The sequence below is a fragment of the Numida meleagris genome, chromosome 6 (genome assembly GCF_002078875.1).
Source record: "Numida meleagris isolate 19003 breed g44 Domestic line chromosome 6, NumMel1.0, whole genome shotgun sequence".
NCBI lineage: Eukaryota > Metazoa > Chordata > Aves > Galliformes > Numididae > Numida > Numida meleagris.
The window spans coordinates 11,091,498-11,108,903 of NC_034414.1; the positions used below are offsets into that span (position 1 = coordinate 11,091,498).

At 35.7% G+C, this 17,406-nt stretch overlaps 1 long non-coding RNA gene across 5 annotated transcripts in view; it reads left to right on the forward strand.

The window, feature by feature from the left end:
* LOC110401034 overlaps positions 1-17,406 on the forward strand; it is a 363,261-nt gene that overhangs the window by 219,900 nt on the left and 125,955 nt on the right. For all 5 annotated transcript variants that reach the window (XR_002440210.1, XR_002440212.1, XR_002440214.1 and 2 more), the window contains exon 4: positions 13,945-14,042. This is a non-coding gene — a long non-coding RNA (uncharacterized LOC110401034). The remainder of the gene's footprint in view (positions 1-13,944; positions 14,043-17,406) is intronic.

Here is a 17,406-nt window from a genome sequence, read left to right on the forward strand (position 1 = left end):
CCTACTCAAGCAGGGCCACCTGGAGCAGGTTGCCTAGGACCATGTCCAGGTGGCTTTTGAATATCTTCAAAGAGGGAGACTCTGCTACCTTTCTGGGCACGTGCCAGTGCTCTGTCACCTTCACAATGTAAAAGTTTTTCCTGCTGTTCAAGTGGACCCTTCTATGTTTAAGTTTGTGCCTATTGCCTCTTTTCTTTTTACTGAGCACTACTGTAAAGAGACTGACTACACTTTCTTTGCTCCCTTTCTTCAGGATTGTATTGATAAGATTTCTCCCTGAGCTTTCTTTAGTTTGCTCAGTACCAGCCTCTCTGCATATGAGAAATGTTCCAGTCCCTTAAATAACTCCATGGCTCTTCATTAGACTCTCTTCAGTAGCCCCATGTCTTTCTTGTACTAGGGAACCCAGAACTGAACATATTACCATGGATGTGACCTCAGCAGTTCTGAATGGATCAACTCCCTTGAACAGCTGATAGTATTCCTCCTAATGCAGCCCAGGATACCATTAGTCTTCTTTCCTGCAAGGGCATATTTCTAGCTCATGTTCAACTTGTTGCCCACCAGGACCCCCAGGTCTTTTTCTGCAGAGCTGCTTTTCAGCTGGTTTGCCCCCCAGCATGTACTTGTGCCTGGGGTTGTTCCTCCACGGGTTGCGTTTTCCCTTGCTGGACTGTATGAGGTTATTGTCAGCCCATTTCTCCAGCCTGTCAAGGTCCCTCTGGATGGCAGAATGACTCTCTGGTAGATTAACCACTCCTCGCATTTTTGTACCCTCAGCAAACTTGCTGAGTGACGATGGTGCTCTGCCTTTAATGATCATACAGATCACTAAAAAAGATGGTGGATAAGACTGGGCTTGGTATTGACCCTGACGTACTCCGTTGGTTACAGACCTTCAAGTAAACTCGGGCCACTGTTTATCACTCCCTGGACATGGCAGTTCAGCTAGTTTTAAACCCTCCTTTCTACTCATTTAGCCCATACATCAACAATTTCTTGATGAGGATCTAATGGGAGATAGTCAAAAGCCTTACTGAAATCTAGGTAAACAATATTAATTACTCTCCCCTACTCAAAGAGGCCAGTCATTTCATCATAGCTATCAAGCTAGTTGGGCATGACTTTCTTTTGGTGAATCCACAATGACTACTGCTGATGGTATTTTTTCCTTTATGTGCCTAAAGATAATCTCCAGGATTAGCTGCTCCATCACGTACCCAGTGGCCAAGGTTAGGCTGACCATCCTATAGTTTCCTGGGTCCTCCTCCTTGCTATTCTTGAAGATAAGAGAGACACTGGCTTTCCTCCACTCCTTGGACTTTTCCATGGAGTGTCCAGTCACAAAAGATAACAAATATGACATCCAAAACATTGAATGAATGCTCAAATTGTTACAAAATGACAAAAGCAAGGATATGTACTATGCTGGCCTGTAAAATAATACACTAAATGAGGCACTTAAGGCAAACATAGTATGTTCATTTTTCCTTTTCAGTATTGCTGACTGATAGTTTAGGCTCTAAGAACTTCAATAGGATTGGCTCTTCTGGAGCTAGTCCATTCCCTGTGTAAAAACAGGTGCCCTGGGGACCTACTAGTGTGATTATATTGGTTCGCTAAGTAGCAGACAGCTCACAGAGCAGTCTTGAAAAAGTCCATGAAATGTAGTTGTATTATAACTTTGCATTGTTAGAGTACACGATTTGTCAGAATATACTATTGAATATAACCACAAATGAAGTTTAGGGAAAACCTAATATTGAGTTTATGGAAAGTGAAGGAGACGTATGAGAAGTACAGGAGAGACATAGAGCTGTTGGAGCACATCCAGAGGAGGACCACAGAAATGATCTATGGAATGGAACACCTCTCCTGCAAGGACAGGCTGAGAGAGCTGGGGCTCTTCAGCCTGGAGAAGATTCCGAGCTGACCTGATAGCGGCCTTTCAGTATCTAAAGGGGAGCTACAGGAAAGAAGGGGACAGACTCTTTATCAGGGTCTCTGGTGACAGAACAAGGGGAAATGGTTTCAAGCTCAAAGAGGGTAGATTTAGGTTGGATATAAGGAAAACAATCTTTTACAGTGAGGGTGGTGGGGCACTCGAACAGGCTGCCCAGTGATGTGGTTTGATGCCCTATCCCTAGAGACTTTCAAGGTGAAGCTCCATAAGGCCTGGGCAGCATGGTCTAGTTGTGGTGTCCTTGTTCACTGCTGGGGAGTTGGACTACATGGCCTTCAGAGATCCCTTCCAACTCTAAGGATTCTATGATTCTAAAATACTTTCTCCAGTAAATGAGCACAAACATAGTTAACAAAACAGTAAACAGATTCAAGCTGAAACCTAACTTCTCTACAGTTTTTAAATTCTCAAAAAAGAGTTGCTTTTAAGTTTGTGATACTTGACCTCCATGTTGCGTTCTGAAACTATCAAGTGTTATCATTACTTAAAAAAAGAATAGTGACCACAAAAACAGCTAATTCCTAGCACAATCGTGTAATCTCATTGGATTGTATACTAGAAAAAAGTAAGCATAAGCATACATTTGGCGGAGCTGACAAAAAGGAATGACAATAATTCAAAAGGAAATAATTCACTTATTTGCTGCTGTGAAAGCATTTCTGTGGGTAAGTTTGGGAATTAACAACAAGCTGTTACATAAAACCTGTTCCTGACAGTGACCTTGCTAGTTATCACATGTAGTTCCAAAAGAAAGATGCTAAGAATAAAAGCAAGTCAGATTTCTTTATTGTTTGACTTATCTAATTTAATTAGCTATTCTTTGGCATATTTTTGGCTGGTTTATGTTTTATTTTCTCATGATGAAAAGCAAATAATGAGAAATGATTAACATAATTGTATGAATTTTAAGTTTAGGTCTTTTGATTATAAAAAATATTTGATTGCAAACCCAGGTAATTACGCTGTAGGAAAGGGAAATTTTCCCATATATATGCTGTTAAAATATTGTTACTGGTAATATTTGTGATAATTTTTACTAGGTTATTTAGTCATGTTATTATTGTTGGTTAAAAAAAACAAAACAAAACAGGTTACACATTGAATGCTAATATGCGGTAGATGTGACTGGGCATGTGAGTGGCTGAAATTGAAATCCCAGATTCTCCAGTTAACAAAGCAACTTGAGACAGAACCACTCGTAAGGAGGATAATCATATGTTCTACTTCTGCTGACAGATTTTTTAGATTGGGAAAACTAGGGGCTTAGATTTATAGAGAGAAGGGCTGGTGCCATTCCTTTCAGGATCTTGAAAGGAAAAAGTGGTCTGGAATAAAAGGTGAGGATCTCAGCTGGAAGAGTGATGCTGGAAGTCTGGGAAGACCATGGAAATCAGAGAGATGTGTGGAGATGAATGCTGGGGAGCATGACTAGGGATCCAGACCACTTTCACCCAACACCACTAACTCTGTGGCTGCCCAACGCAGAACAGCATGGCTTTTTGCCCAGCTTTCCTGGACAAGAGGGGATCTCCCAGCTGGGGAGAGAACTTGAGTCCTAGGAACTGCAAGGCTAGGGCAGGAAACAAATCCTGTGTGTGTGTGTGTATGAAATAATTAAGTAGGGTAAAAGCTCTCATCCTATTGGTTCTTAAACAAACCCTCATACCCAGATGCCCTAGGAGTTGTCATTTAGTCTGTCTCGCCTGTGATAATTGTCTGTTCTTTTTTTCAGCTTTTGTCTTTCTAGCTGTGCAGTGGTATTGATTGCCACTAAAATACCTATAAAATCAGGCTTCTAATACCAATTAATCTTATCTTAATGCCAGAAAAAATTAAAGACGATTGGAAATATAACTTTTATATAATTTTGGAAGATTACTTTTTCTTTTAAGCAGTTTAAGCAGAAATTATCTGAGCAATCTCTACAGAAAATAATTCCTTCTCTGTGTTAACATTCAGTGAACTCATATTCGCTTAATGTGAGCACAATGGGATCAGCTGTCTTGTCAAGTTAATCTATAACATTAATGCAGTGCTCTATCCCACTTTTTCAGGCTTCATGCACATGAAACTTTAATATATATAGTTTTCAGCAGAATGTTCTTGTGTCCATCAGTTACAAATGCATGGTTTTATCCCCAGACTAATAAAGTACCTCTATACCTTGCTGTTACCATGTGTGGTTGATTCCTAAATCTTTTACAAAAGAGTCTGTAAATTAGAATGTCTTCTGTACGTATTCTGACAATCAGTATCTGGAATGTGCTTCAGTGCATGTTACTACTTATGTAGTATTTCTAGTTGGTTCTTATGCTAGTTTGATAGAATATAATATCTTTTTGGAAGTGTGAGGTTTGCCCTATAAAAGTCACAGCTGTGGTAAGATTTGGCTTTAGAGAAATATAGGCACACTGTTAAGGGCTTAAACATTGTATGAAATGTATGAAAAGAACTGTTGCAGAGCCTCTGTAAAGAGTTTTAATTTTGTCTTTAATCAACTGACAGCTGTTAGAGTTGCCACTGATTCTTGACCAGTAATTACTTCTGAACCTCATACTGATGGCTGGCTTCTTAGATTCTCCTGATATGCATGCTAGAAGGTTGAAATGTGGAAACAAATCCTTTGCAAAGGTACCAAGAGATTTGTACCTTTGCACTGCAAATCTGTTCAAACACTTTACGTACTACGACTGTTCTCTCTTCACTCCCCATACTCGTTTTGCCCTCGAGTTGTTCTTGCTTGCTTGAACCTTTCTCCAGAAAAAGATCAATTGGCAAACTAAATGCATAGTATCCTTGTGATGATGCTCATAGATTTTTGCTAGACTACCTGATAATGTGTTTTATTAGAAACTGTTTAAGCTTTCAGATTTAATGTGTTTATTTCAGTAAGTTGCAACAATACATGCATTTCATTAGTATTGTAGATTTTAGTTGTCACAAAACATTTACTTCAATGTCAACTCTATCCTACTGTATTCTTGAATTTTGAACTACATAGTACTGCCCACCAGCAGCCACACATTTATATTCCAGGATGATTACAAGTCATGAGTTGGTTGGTTTCAGTTCTGTAACACTTTCATCTGAGAAGAACAACTTTTTAAAATCTTGCCATATCTCCCAGGTTTGTCTTTTAGGAAACACACATCCAAAGGCAAGGCTAGAACAACCACAGTTTTCTTTGCTGTTCTTACTCATTCTACAGACAGCTCCTTTAGGAGCTGGCCATGATAAATAGCTAAATCTAGATTTATCCTTCTTTAGCTAGGGGAAATAGTCTCACATATGTTAAAAGATTATCATCTGATTAGAACATCCCAGATCAGAAACGCATCATATCAAGCGCTGGTCTCAGCAAAGCACACACATTGATGTACTGCAACAGTACGTGCCCCACCAGGATGCTCGCATGGAGGGGCAGAGTTATTCTGAATTCCTAGACCTATCTAGTACTTTTTGAACCACCTATCTAGTACTATATATATATATATGTAGTACTTGGTGAACAGGTGACTGGAATTGTGGATTGTAGGGGAAGCAGAAGACCTAGAAGTGAAAGATGAACTTCTGTGCATGTTTGTGTTTCTGTTCATTGAAGAATGAAAAGCAGATCCAAGAATTGTTAGATTTCTTCTTAAAGGATCCGTTAGATTCCGTTAGATTCCTTCTTAAAGGATCTTATTATTTCTTTTTTTTCCCAAACAGCTACATTCAACTAAATATTTACTTGTGGAGAGATGTTAGTGAGAATAAATTGTTGCTAGATAATCACAAAATACATCTTTCAGTATTGCTGTAGTCAATGGTTTTATTTGATAAACAAAAGTATTGTACCGAATATATATGTATACATATTAATCTAGACTGTTAAGCAGAATTATCTTTACAGTGAGCAGATCTCCAGTATATAATTTTAAGGTTCTTTTGCAGTTAATTACACCAAGTAAATGTAAAAAGATATTCATATCAATTCCACAACAGCGTGGCAGAGATGGAAGTTTTGTGATTAGCTTTGTATTTTTCAGTATTTGATAGCCTTTAATTACCTTTTATGATCAAATTGATTGCCCTCTTTCTAGTCTCGTCTCTGTTCTGTATCTGAATTTCAACTGCATTGACGCTGAACTGTTTCTTTAAATGTACAAAAAAACATTTGTAACAGTTTTCACAGATTTATAACAATAATAGTTATTTTTCTCCTATGAAGTCACTACGTGGAAAACTTCCTGTTCTCATTGAAGAAGGCAAATAATAAGCAGTGGGAACAAATGTTCTGCTGAGAAATTCTTCCTTGTATCATAGAAAAATAACCAGGCTGTAACTAAGATTTATTAATTCTTGCCCTAGACTCAGAATTGTTCTTGAAATTTTCCCTATGCTTGTTGCGTAGAAGGTTACTGCAGTCTAAACCAAGAGGTTCTGTTTCAGTTCCGAAACCTGACTGCAGATTTCCAAAGGTATTTAGATCTTAAACTATTCTGATGTTTCTTTTCCAATTAAATTAATAGGAGATAGGTATATAAGTCATTCAGTGGTTCTTCATCTAAACCTGTTAGTTTTGAGCAATGGAATTATCCTTGCTAGGGTGCTGTCAGTAGTAGAGGACAAATTTTGGCAATGCCACTATTACAGACTGCTTACATGCGTGGCTTTTAGAATTGTGTATGAACTTGATCAAGCCTGTGAGGATGATGCTTTTAAGATTTTTTAGATGAGTCTTCATAAGTGGATGCTGATATCTTCAGAGTAGAGAGAGAAAAAGAAATCATACGCAGGTTAGGCTAGGATTATGCACAAAGTTGGAACAAGGAAACATAATATTGCAAGTTTCACAGTTCATCGAGAGGATTATTTATAGGAAACTGACTTATAAGAAAAATGCTGTAAAGTATGATATGGCCTGGACATGAGTGTGAAATACTGTGCCCGTTTTGCTTTTTTTGAAATCAAGTTGGCTATCTGCTGATTTCAGTTATCCTATTACTATGTCTGTAGTTGAGGTATTCCAACAAGAAATGTGATCTCCCATTATCAGAATGCTTACATGGGCCTGTAGAAACTCAGAGAGAAATTTCAACAGACATTAGAAGGTATGAACGTATATGTAATGGTACAGCTATGCTACAGTCAATCTTAAAAACAGTGAAACATAGGAAAGTGGTAATCAGTCCTGTTTTGTTTCTTACCTCTGCATTTCATATGCAAGCATGTGTCAACAAGGAACAGAGTTTATGCTTTTAAAATACCATTTGGCTTATTAAACTACATATAAAAACATCTTTAATAATAAAAACTCTTTAAATAATGTGTCGCTGGTAACCTTTGCCTGCAGAGAGAGGAAAAAATAACAGAGAGAATGCATAAGATATTTGAAGTTACTAACTAGGATCAATAGAACATTTTGCATTAAGAAAAAACCTTCAAAAATAGAACTTCTAGTACAAACACATTTTTGATAGAAGTGTAGCTGTTCTATAGAATGTTTTATTATTTACAGTAAAACTAGCAACAACAACAACAACAACAACAACAACAACAAAAAAACCAGCACCCAACACAGAGTTTTGATAAAACTATTGTTTGCCTTTGTCAAAGGTTTACAGGAGCTGGTGAGAACTCAACCCCAAAATAAGTTTTCCAAACAATTTCACCTGAACTCAGTTTCTCTGTTGCTCATCAAATGTCACGTAAGACAGTGTACACCTCTGTAGAGCAGGGCAGCTTTCTGTATAAGTCTCAGCTAGACAGGTACTCAAGACAAGTTTGGGAGACAAGCAAGGCATTAACTATTGCCTGGTTTCCCATTCCTAGGAATTCCATGCTAGAGTATCAGCTGGAATAGCAATTGCTGTTCTGTGAAGTACATGCCCCCCAAATAACAGTGTTGCTTTTCTACACCCTGGCCTTGTACAGGAGCAAATTCATTCCCAGACCTGTGAGACTGTATACAAAATTGAATCCTCAGAATGATGTAGGAGGTAAATTCAGCCTGAATGCCAAAGCCTTTGGAAGCAAGGATCAAAGAGTAAAGACGATGAAACTCATTGTTATTCTATTATTAGAGATAACACTGTAGTCTATTGGTTTGTTTCATAAAAGGTTTTATTTTGCTCCATTTACACTTGGATCTTTAACTTAGTTAAAGACTTCTAGGAGCGTAATCCACAAATATTTGAGACCTACAATATTTTTAAAATTATTTTGCAAGGAATATGATTTAAATAGTCTTCTATATACTTTGAGTTCTTTATCATGATGTTTATACCTATTAAGTCAGTTTATGAAAGTACTGTGCTTGAACATCTGTCAAGGGATGAAGATTAGCTGAATAGACATAGGATGCCAGCATATTATATTTTCTGTTATCCTGTATACTATAATTATCTTGATCCTCAAACAACTCTGCGACAGTTACAAACACTTTTGCAGACTTGTCGTTACTGTAAATTCAAAATTTATTTTATTTGAATCTAAATTAAAGTGCTATACAAAAAGACTTTTTTCTCTGCTTTTTTTTTCTGTTTCTATCCATAGATGATTAAAAAGCATTAAAACGCAGATTCAGATTTTATTTTAAAACAACTCATAAAAATTCATTCAGCATTTGAGGCAATATACTATTCTTCTTTCTTTTTTTCAGAATGAAATTTGTTTGAAGAAGTAGATAAACTAAGTAGCCAAACTTGGCAGAAATGTATGTCATAGAAAGTAGATGTACTTTGAATGGAGAAACGTGACTAAATCTTATTGCCAGTTATTGCCAGGAGCAAGTGAATAATCATGATACCAGGGCAAATTTAAAAAGAAAGGGAGGAAGAGTCCTTGATCCACACTTGTTAAGGTGTTTTGTGAGTTTCCCTAGTTATTCTTCACAATCACTGACTGGCCACTGAGAGTGAATAAAATGGCTTAGTCAGTGACAACAACTGGGACAAGAAAAATTGCTTGTCATCTTTTACTGAAGGTAAGATGCCAAAAAGGCTTCTTTGATCCTCAGAAATGTGTAATATATTTTAAATATTTCCATTCTCAGGTTATGGGTATGAATCCTACCCTATTTGCCCTCCAGCACAAAAACAGTCCTCATCCCAGCTGTCTTGTTTTATCTTGGGAGTCATTTAGCTATGGTAACACTGTATAAAATAAATAGATGGATTTAAATACTTATTAGGAGAGTGGGAAGAGGCAAAAGTCTCCAGGACAGGCCAAGTCTTGGCTTCTGGGTTTGGGCACATGTCTGAAGGATCAGGAAGACTGTAAAGAGAAAGAGGTCTGGCCATTATAGTCACATTTCACAAAAAGGACAGTAGAATAGCAAGCAACCCTAACAGTGACTATATAGAATGTGTAACCCTTTACCATTGATATGCACCAGAAAGAGAAGGAACTCATCATTCCTCCTGATGGCTAATGCATGAAGCTGTAAATGCTGTTCATTTATTTTTTTGAATTTAGATACATAATTGATCTTTGTATGTTGCTTCACCTGCAGAATTGTGAAAAAATGTAGTAAATTAGTAATGCATCAAAATAGTCTTTATGTATTGTATCTATTAACAAAAAATAATCCAGCTTTCATGGAAGAGCCTTACAATTTTCTGGTACATTGAGAACAAAGACATGTACTGTTACCACAAGCATGTGGCAGACCTAAGTCCAGAAGGAAAGCTAAGGTACAAGGGTGAATGTTGATATAAAGGCCAAATCCTGATTTCTTTGATGCTGAGGAAATTTTTCATTGAGCTCAATGGGACTAAGCTTTAACGCATGTGTTCTTTTTTATTCCAAGTTAGTGTACTCTTAACATTGCTCAAATGTACTAAACAGTCTTTGCTAGTTCTGCTTTGTTAAATAGAAGAAAAATGTATGATTAAAACAACCTCTTTAGTACAAATTGTATACTTGCAAAATACTCAGAGCTGTGATAGTTTAAGCTGTAGACCCATGCTACCATGCAAATAATTCCGTTCCTTTTTCTCCTGTCCACACAAAAACAAACCAAGAGGAATCTGCAAGCCACAGATTTGGTTTTAAAAACTCTAATACAGGAAATGTTTTGATTATTTAGTTTTTAACCTGTAGATGTCTATAGCCATAAAAAACATAAATTGATGAACACTTAGTAGTATTTATAACATACCATTTTTCATCCCTTCAAGCATTGTTGAAAGACCTAGTATATTAGGTAAGGAAACAAATTATCTTTTGTATTAAATAGTGTTTTTAAAAAAATTTGTAGTCAGAGGCATTGATCTATGGCTATTTCTTACCTGAGATACTGGTGATGTAGTCTTCTAGTCATTAAATACAAGAAACAGCTTTAATGCATGTAGTCTTTATGTGATTGACAATTACTGTACTAGTGTTATGTCTGAGCAGTAGGATATATCATTTTCTTAAATATGCAAGATAAAATCTCCTTTAAAATTCCTGTGCTGCAGAAGCACTTAAAACCAAAACCATTTACAGAAAGTCAAAATTGCAATGTATCCAACATGGAGCCCAGAAACAGAAAAGGAATATTTTGCATCCTTTTATCTGGAAGAATACACCTCTTACAGAAAAATAGTGACTTGGAAATGAAATAATTTGTTGTGTTTTTGAAGAGTAAAAAAAAGATTGGGTATAATAACAGCTTGTAGCTTTGAAGGCTAGGGAGATCCATTTTGCCACAACATTTAAATTTACAATTTAAATCATTTTTTTCTTGACAAATTTTTACAAGAGAAATAAGCTTGCATTATTACCATAGACAAATATGCTAATTTCATTGCTTAGTTCAGAAAGCTTAAAGTTGGAATATTGACAAACTAAGACTGCATTTTAAATTGCTGTCTAAGTCCCAGCAAATTTGGTTTTATTTTCTTGGAGTATATAAAATAAACCTAAAATTACATGTATACAGGGCTAAAGTAACCTGCACTATTTGACATTAATTCCTAGAAAGTAGTTCAGCTGATGAAAAGACATGGCTGAGCAGCCATACAAAGCCTTCTATCTCAGCTGGGGTAGTTTCAAATTTGCAATTGCGTTTTAGAGATCAAATGCATTAAACTCTAAAGAAGCACAGAAAGGGTGACGGCTTCAAAGGTTTTTTTAATTGAAAAATAAACATAAAACAAAACCTTATAATTTCTACAAATGTTTTAGAAGTAGTACAACTAATTATGTACGGTAAAAAGTGCCACCTGTTCAGAGAAAAATTTAGCTTTAACATTTAAGCTAACACTGCTTAACTATTCGTTATTCTACTCAGATCAGGTCTAAAAAAGTCCATAATGCATATATATGGCTGCATATATCTGCATAGATTATGCACTAAGCATTTCAGTTTATATTTACAATTCAACTTCAACTTCTTGAAAGTAGGTCTATTTGCATTGCTCCTAATTCTGCAGTAGGTGGCAGTGGGTAGTGGAGAATATACAACAATACACAGTTTCAATGCCATCATATGTTTAAGATAAGCTTTAAAAATGGCCAAGAGTTTGTTGCTTTTGAGTTACACATATACCAAACAGAAAGGAACTGTTAAGCAGAATTTCTAAATTGTCATGACTAAAAGGAAGCTTTTGTGAAGTGCTATGAAAATGAATTAAAATCATAATCAAGTCCAATGAAGATACAAGTACAGTACATTTCTCTAACTAAATATGAAGGGAAGTTCACACACACAAAAAAAATGAACTGAAGGCATAAACTAAGGAGAAATTTTGGTTCTGTAGGATGACTTTATAAACTAGAGGAATATCAGTTTACAAGTAGAAGATGAAAACAGACATTTCAGTTTTACCTGTATTTTTTTTTTTGAAATTGTTTGTATTAATTTTTAATTGTGAGTTGGCTTTTGCAAATAGCACTGTAGTTGATGAAACTGGAAAACAGTGGGATAGAAGGGAGTTTAGGCACCATGGCGGCAGTGCATTTGGTAGGTTAATTCTGGGAGATTACAACAGAGTTCCAGTTTTGTGCTTCTTGCTCACCTGAAACATGGGCACCTAACTGTATACAGAGTGTGAAGCTGGATGAAAAAATCCATCAAAGAACATTCAACGCTTAGTTTATTGTTGATTCTTTTTTATCTGGAAACCTAGCTTGGTTGGTTTCTATAGAAAGGGCTCAATCAGCACTTGATTATTCTCAAAATTTCACCAGCCTTTGACTGTGTGCTTTAAGTTCTTAATGCAGAGACTGAGACTTTTAGAAGTGCAAGGCATCCACTAGCTCACACCTCAAATACTTTGAAATGACAGTATTAAAAGCTCTTGTTTTGTTTTGTTTCCTGTTTTAATCTCCAACATTTTAAAGTGGGTAGCTGGAAGCTGTTTAGCACATGGTGTTGTGAAAAGCCTGGTCATGCACACTGCTGGTCTTTGACTTTGGGACTAGCCAAAGTTAAATTCCCAGTGACACTGTACAACACTTTTTTGTTTATGATTTTGTGGCAAAACTCTCTGAAGAATTCACATAAGTAAGTAGTAAGAAAACATCAAAGTAAATAAAATATCTATATTTAATGTTAATTATCTCTGAATTAATACTTTATATACTTTACAAATAGATAGCAGCAAATCAGCAGAAACCCAAGCAAAATACTGACTTATTTAAAGTCAATTTGAGTTTTGCCATTGACTCAGTAGTAATGAGATTATTGTAATCTCATAATGGTAGTTACTCATCAACTATTTACCTATACAATTAAAAGTAAGAGTAACTTTTTCATAAAACTAATTTCAAAATAAGAAGGGAAATTGTGGAACATATTCAAGAAATAAAGTTAACCACTTGCAAGCAATAGGCATACTTTATTCTGTTGAAGGAAAGACTCTAAAGCTGAACCTGAAAAGTAACATTGCTTTCATTTAAAAATGCTCATTTTATATTTAAAGAAGTGGAAATCATTGAACCTATTAAAATGTGGCTGAAATCTTTCTCGATTTACTTCCGCATTAATCTAGTTTTATGTTGATAAATTGAGTGTTCTCAATGAAATTGCACTAATTTAAGGTTGAAATCATACATTAATGGCTGTGTGTGGGTGTCTTATTCATTGATACTCTTTTTGCTGGGTATGATGCAACAAATATTGCATTGTTCTCTTGCAAACCGAATGGTAAACATCTCTGTGATAAATTTCCAGTTATGCTGAACAAAGCATATCAAAGTTCTCCATAAAATTATCTGGATTTTCCATTTCGTATGTTACTGTTTATGGCTTTTTTTAGACAGTTAGAAACTTTTAATTCTTGTTGTCCAATTAAACTTGATTTTCTTCTTTTTCCTATAAGTACGAGGTTACCTATCAGTGAAATATAGTTTTTATTCTTATGGTTTCACCATCAATGTTTCTTCATTATAACTCTTTAAATGAATGTTCTTGCTGTGAATAAATTTTAGTGATTTTTAAAATCTGAAAGTTACTAATTTTAAGTATCTAGGAGTACCTCATTCTTCTACAGAAAATGTCACACCTTCAATTTTTTTTTTTTAAGTTACTTAAGGGGAAAATTAAAAGACAATGTACAGCACCCAATGTCAACTACATTTTTTTTCATTCACGAATAGCTCTTGACTTAAAAAACAATCCAAAAACAAAACCACTAAGTGAAGCACTGCTCCCTATGGTTTTGCTTTTTTTTTCTCATTTTGAATAAGTAAAAACAAATCAGAATTAAAAAATTCCAGTCTTAGGTCATTAGGAGAAGTTCCAAAAATACCCTGGTACTGAATTGGGCTGCAAGTCCAAGAATATATGTCATATTGAAATATTGAATATGTATGATATTGAAATATAAAAAAATACAAGAATAGTAGATGAAAAAAAATCAGTATTCTCTAAAATGATGTGGTTTTGTTCTTTCAAGAAAAATGTCATAATTTATTATGTTTTTAATAGATTGATGTAAATAAATTAAATTAGGGAAAGTAATTTTGATTCTCTTTATTGCTAACAAGTCTACACCTCTCTGTTTTCACAGATGACTGCAGATAAAAGCTCTTCAGGACACGTGAATCGTGCTTGCAGAGTCAATGAACATTAGCAGAACATCTGCTCCAGACTGGACTTGACGTTAAGGTATGACTTAATTTGCCCATGCACAAACAAATGAACATAAAGAGTTAAAGTCTGAGAACATCCCGCTAATGGTAAGGGAGTGCCTAGAGGCTAAAAGTTCTGAACTGGTCTCATGCAAGTCACAAATGTTTTGCACCTTTTATGCTTTGAAATTCTTCTGCTTTGACATGTGTAGGAATCTCTGTGAAATTTTGAATACCCAAATACTTCTCTCAGTGCCTCTCTGCTGTGCTTTCTTGATCTGCCAGAGATAAGGCACCATGTGTTAGGTCACCTGGTGAGACAGAACTTAATCAGAGCCGAATTTGGCCTAAACTATCTCCATGAAATGGACATAAGTATGCCTCCAAGTAGTGAAATGTGTGAATAGCCATGACTAGTTTAGCAGAGCCTGAGTGATAGTTATCCAGATTAACAGCGTGCTATTGACAAAGAAGTGCTCTGACTGAATTCTTTGTCAAGGACATAGAAATCTGCACATGAAAATACCTAGAAAAATTAATAATGATGAGAAAAGCTTTCTTTTTGCAAACCCACAACTAGCTTAGATCTGGGAATGATGAATGATACAAAAAATGCGAGTAGGAGGTGGCATGTTCTTGAACAGAAAGTTCTCCAGCACACTTCCCCACCTCCCTACGCAATCTCAGTTTTTAGATACGTATGCAAATTCATGGCTGCTTGTCTGGTAGTGGAAAGACAGCTGTGGCTCAATATTAATACCATTTTTCCCTTTCTCCTAAAAGTTCATACAGACTAAGATTGTGATGTGATCTTTTTCCTTTTAATAACCAACTTTTTTGCTTAATGTGAGCAGTAGCATAAGTTTCTGAACATTTAGCAGAAGTATAAGGATGCTATTCGCTCTGAAAAATATATGCACAAGAAAAATGTAAGCACAAAAAAAAGGCACTGTTAAAAGTAGTGATGCAGTTGACATCTCTTAATGCAGTTATTTTCTCTATGTGTCATTTAATTTTGCATAAATATGTCCTACTACCCTTCCTGAATCTAAAATATTTGGAGAATCATTTTAAAAATATTTTTCCTAAAAATCAATGCTAGCTAACCCTCCTAGCTACCATGGCGTCTCTGGCTTGTTCATTCGTAACACTAACGTAAGTAGATTGGTCTTCTCAGATTGAACTAGCCAAATAAACTAATAAAGATGTAGATACAGTTCTGAGGTTCAGTTGGTCGTACTATGTTATTGGTTTTAAACAAAACTAATAGTGATTGCTTGGTAATATCACAGAGGTTTATAGTTTATTCCTTTTTATTTTTCCTAGCTTCCAATTACTTCCTGTATGATTTTATAAAGGTTTATATATCACTTTATTCTACCCTCTTAACTCGATTTTAATAACTGCCAGAGGTAGCATGTCTCTTCCACTACTTGTCATTTCTTATTGCCACTTACTTTTCTTACCAGTTTCCAGCTCACGTGATGGTAAAGAGGGGAATTTTCTGTGGTTTCTCTTTTTTTTCTTTTTTTTCCTATGTTTATCAGTCATTGCTTCTAAAGAAGTTTTGCTTTAGAACAGGGCTATTTTAAATTGTTGAAGATGTATTCACACAGTAAACAATTTGACCAGAAATCCATAAACCATTTTGGTTCTGTATTCTAATTCAGGAGATGATCTGTCAGAATTAATTGAGAATGCCCTAATGTAATCAAGTCCAGTTCATTAGGCAAACATTTAAATTATTAATTTAAATGCTGGATAGTTCAACAGCATTATGACAGTAACAAATACCAATGTCTTTTAATTTTTAAATTCCTCCTGTGTACGGAATTGCATAACCTACTACAGCTTTTGCAACTCGACATAAATAGTTTTCACCTTGCTAATCTTTTATCTTCTTGGAGTCTGTTAAAGTATTCAGCTCAAAAAAGTGTTGTTTTAAATTTGCCTTTTTAAGCACGGAATGCTTAAGATTAATGAAACATAGGCTGTCATTTTCAATCTTGTAACTCTTCTTTGGATTAAGAACACTATAAATTAATGTATAATTATTTACCATAAACCTAGTATGATAGTATTTTAGCCATTCCCACTCCTTCAGTGGTGAGAAAAATCTCTTCATAAAATGAACTAATACCACTCCCATTTTCAATTGCCTTCTACTGCTGTAGTCTAAGACATAGGAATTCCCTGAAAATGAAATAAACAGGGAGGGAATAAAAGATGAGGGCAACTGGTTAAGGAGACTTGTGAAGCATCAAAGTGAATAGCTATGGCTTTGAGCTGAGGACGTAGTGTATCTTCAAAAGGCTGTACTCATTCCATCCATTTCAGTTGCTATAAATGCAATGGCTGGTGTCTTTCTACTGAAACCGAGCCAGCTAGTTGCAGGAAGTCGCTAGAAGTTTGAAATACACTAGATAGGACTGTGAACAACGATTCCACCTCTGTGATCAGGGGCTAAGCATCTCCGTTCCTGCCATTAGGTCTTTCTGGATAACGCTGGTGCAATGTAAGGATGGCAAAAATGTCAGACCAGATGAGTTCATTTTGATCACTTGCAATTCATGAAGCATCCATGCAGTCACTCAAATATTCATGTAATGAGTTAGAGAATTGCAAAAAAAAAAAAAAAAAAAAAAAATTCAGTCATTTTCTTCTTGAGTCTGAACTGAACTTTTTGGACTTTGTGCAGTGACTATTATATATAGTATATACCACATTCATTTTCTAGAGGTAGAGAAGAAATGTCTTTCCAAATACTTCTGAGCTCTGTTGGTGAACAACTTGAGGCATTCTGAACTTACCTAAAAGACTGTCCTTGGGTTGATGATACGTCTCCTCAATCACTAGTGAAACCCACATGTCATTTGTAACTGTAGTGACAAGAGGAATACCAACATATAAAAGCTGAACAACCCTACACTTTCTGTTCTTACTCTCCCTTTTTCTATAAAGGCATATTTTATGCCGCAGTTTTGTACAAAAGTGGCCTAAGGATGTCATCAAATAAGTGAGCTTTATTTCAGAAATGATTTTAGTTCAATAATATACAGCTTTACCTATTAGCACTATTCTTCCTATACAGCTTCAGATGTTGCAATGAGATGAGTCAATTAAGTATTAATTGAGTTCTGGTTATGTCTTCTTCTTCCTCTCTGAGTTGCCCATCCTGGCAACTTTAGCAATGTCCTTTTGCATATCAGATTTCTATGAAATCCAGGCAATCACAGATTGCTGCCTTAAGCCATACCTCTTCTCTGTAATTAAGAATAGATTCTGTGAGGATGATATATCTACTCGTGAATATATAGGTACAATGAGTACACAAGTGGCAGGGGTCTTTGCCCGGAGTTTCAGGGAATGTGTTATACCAATTTCAGGGCTGACAAAGGGTA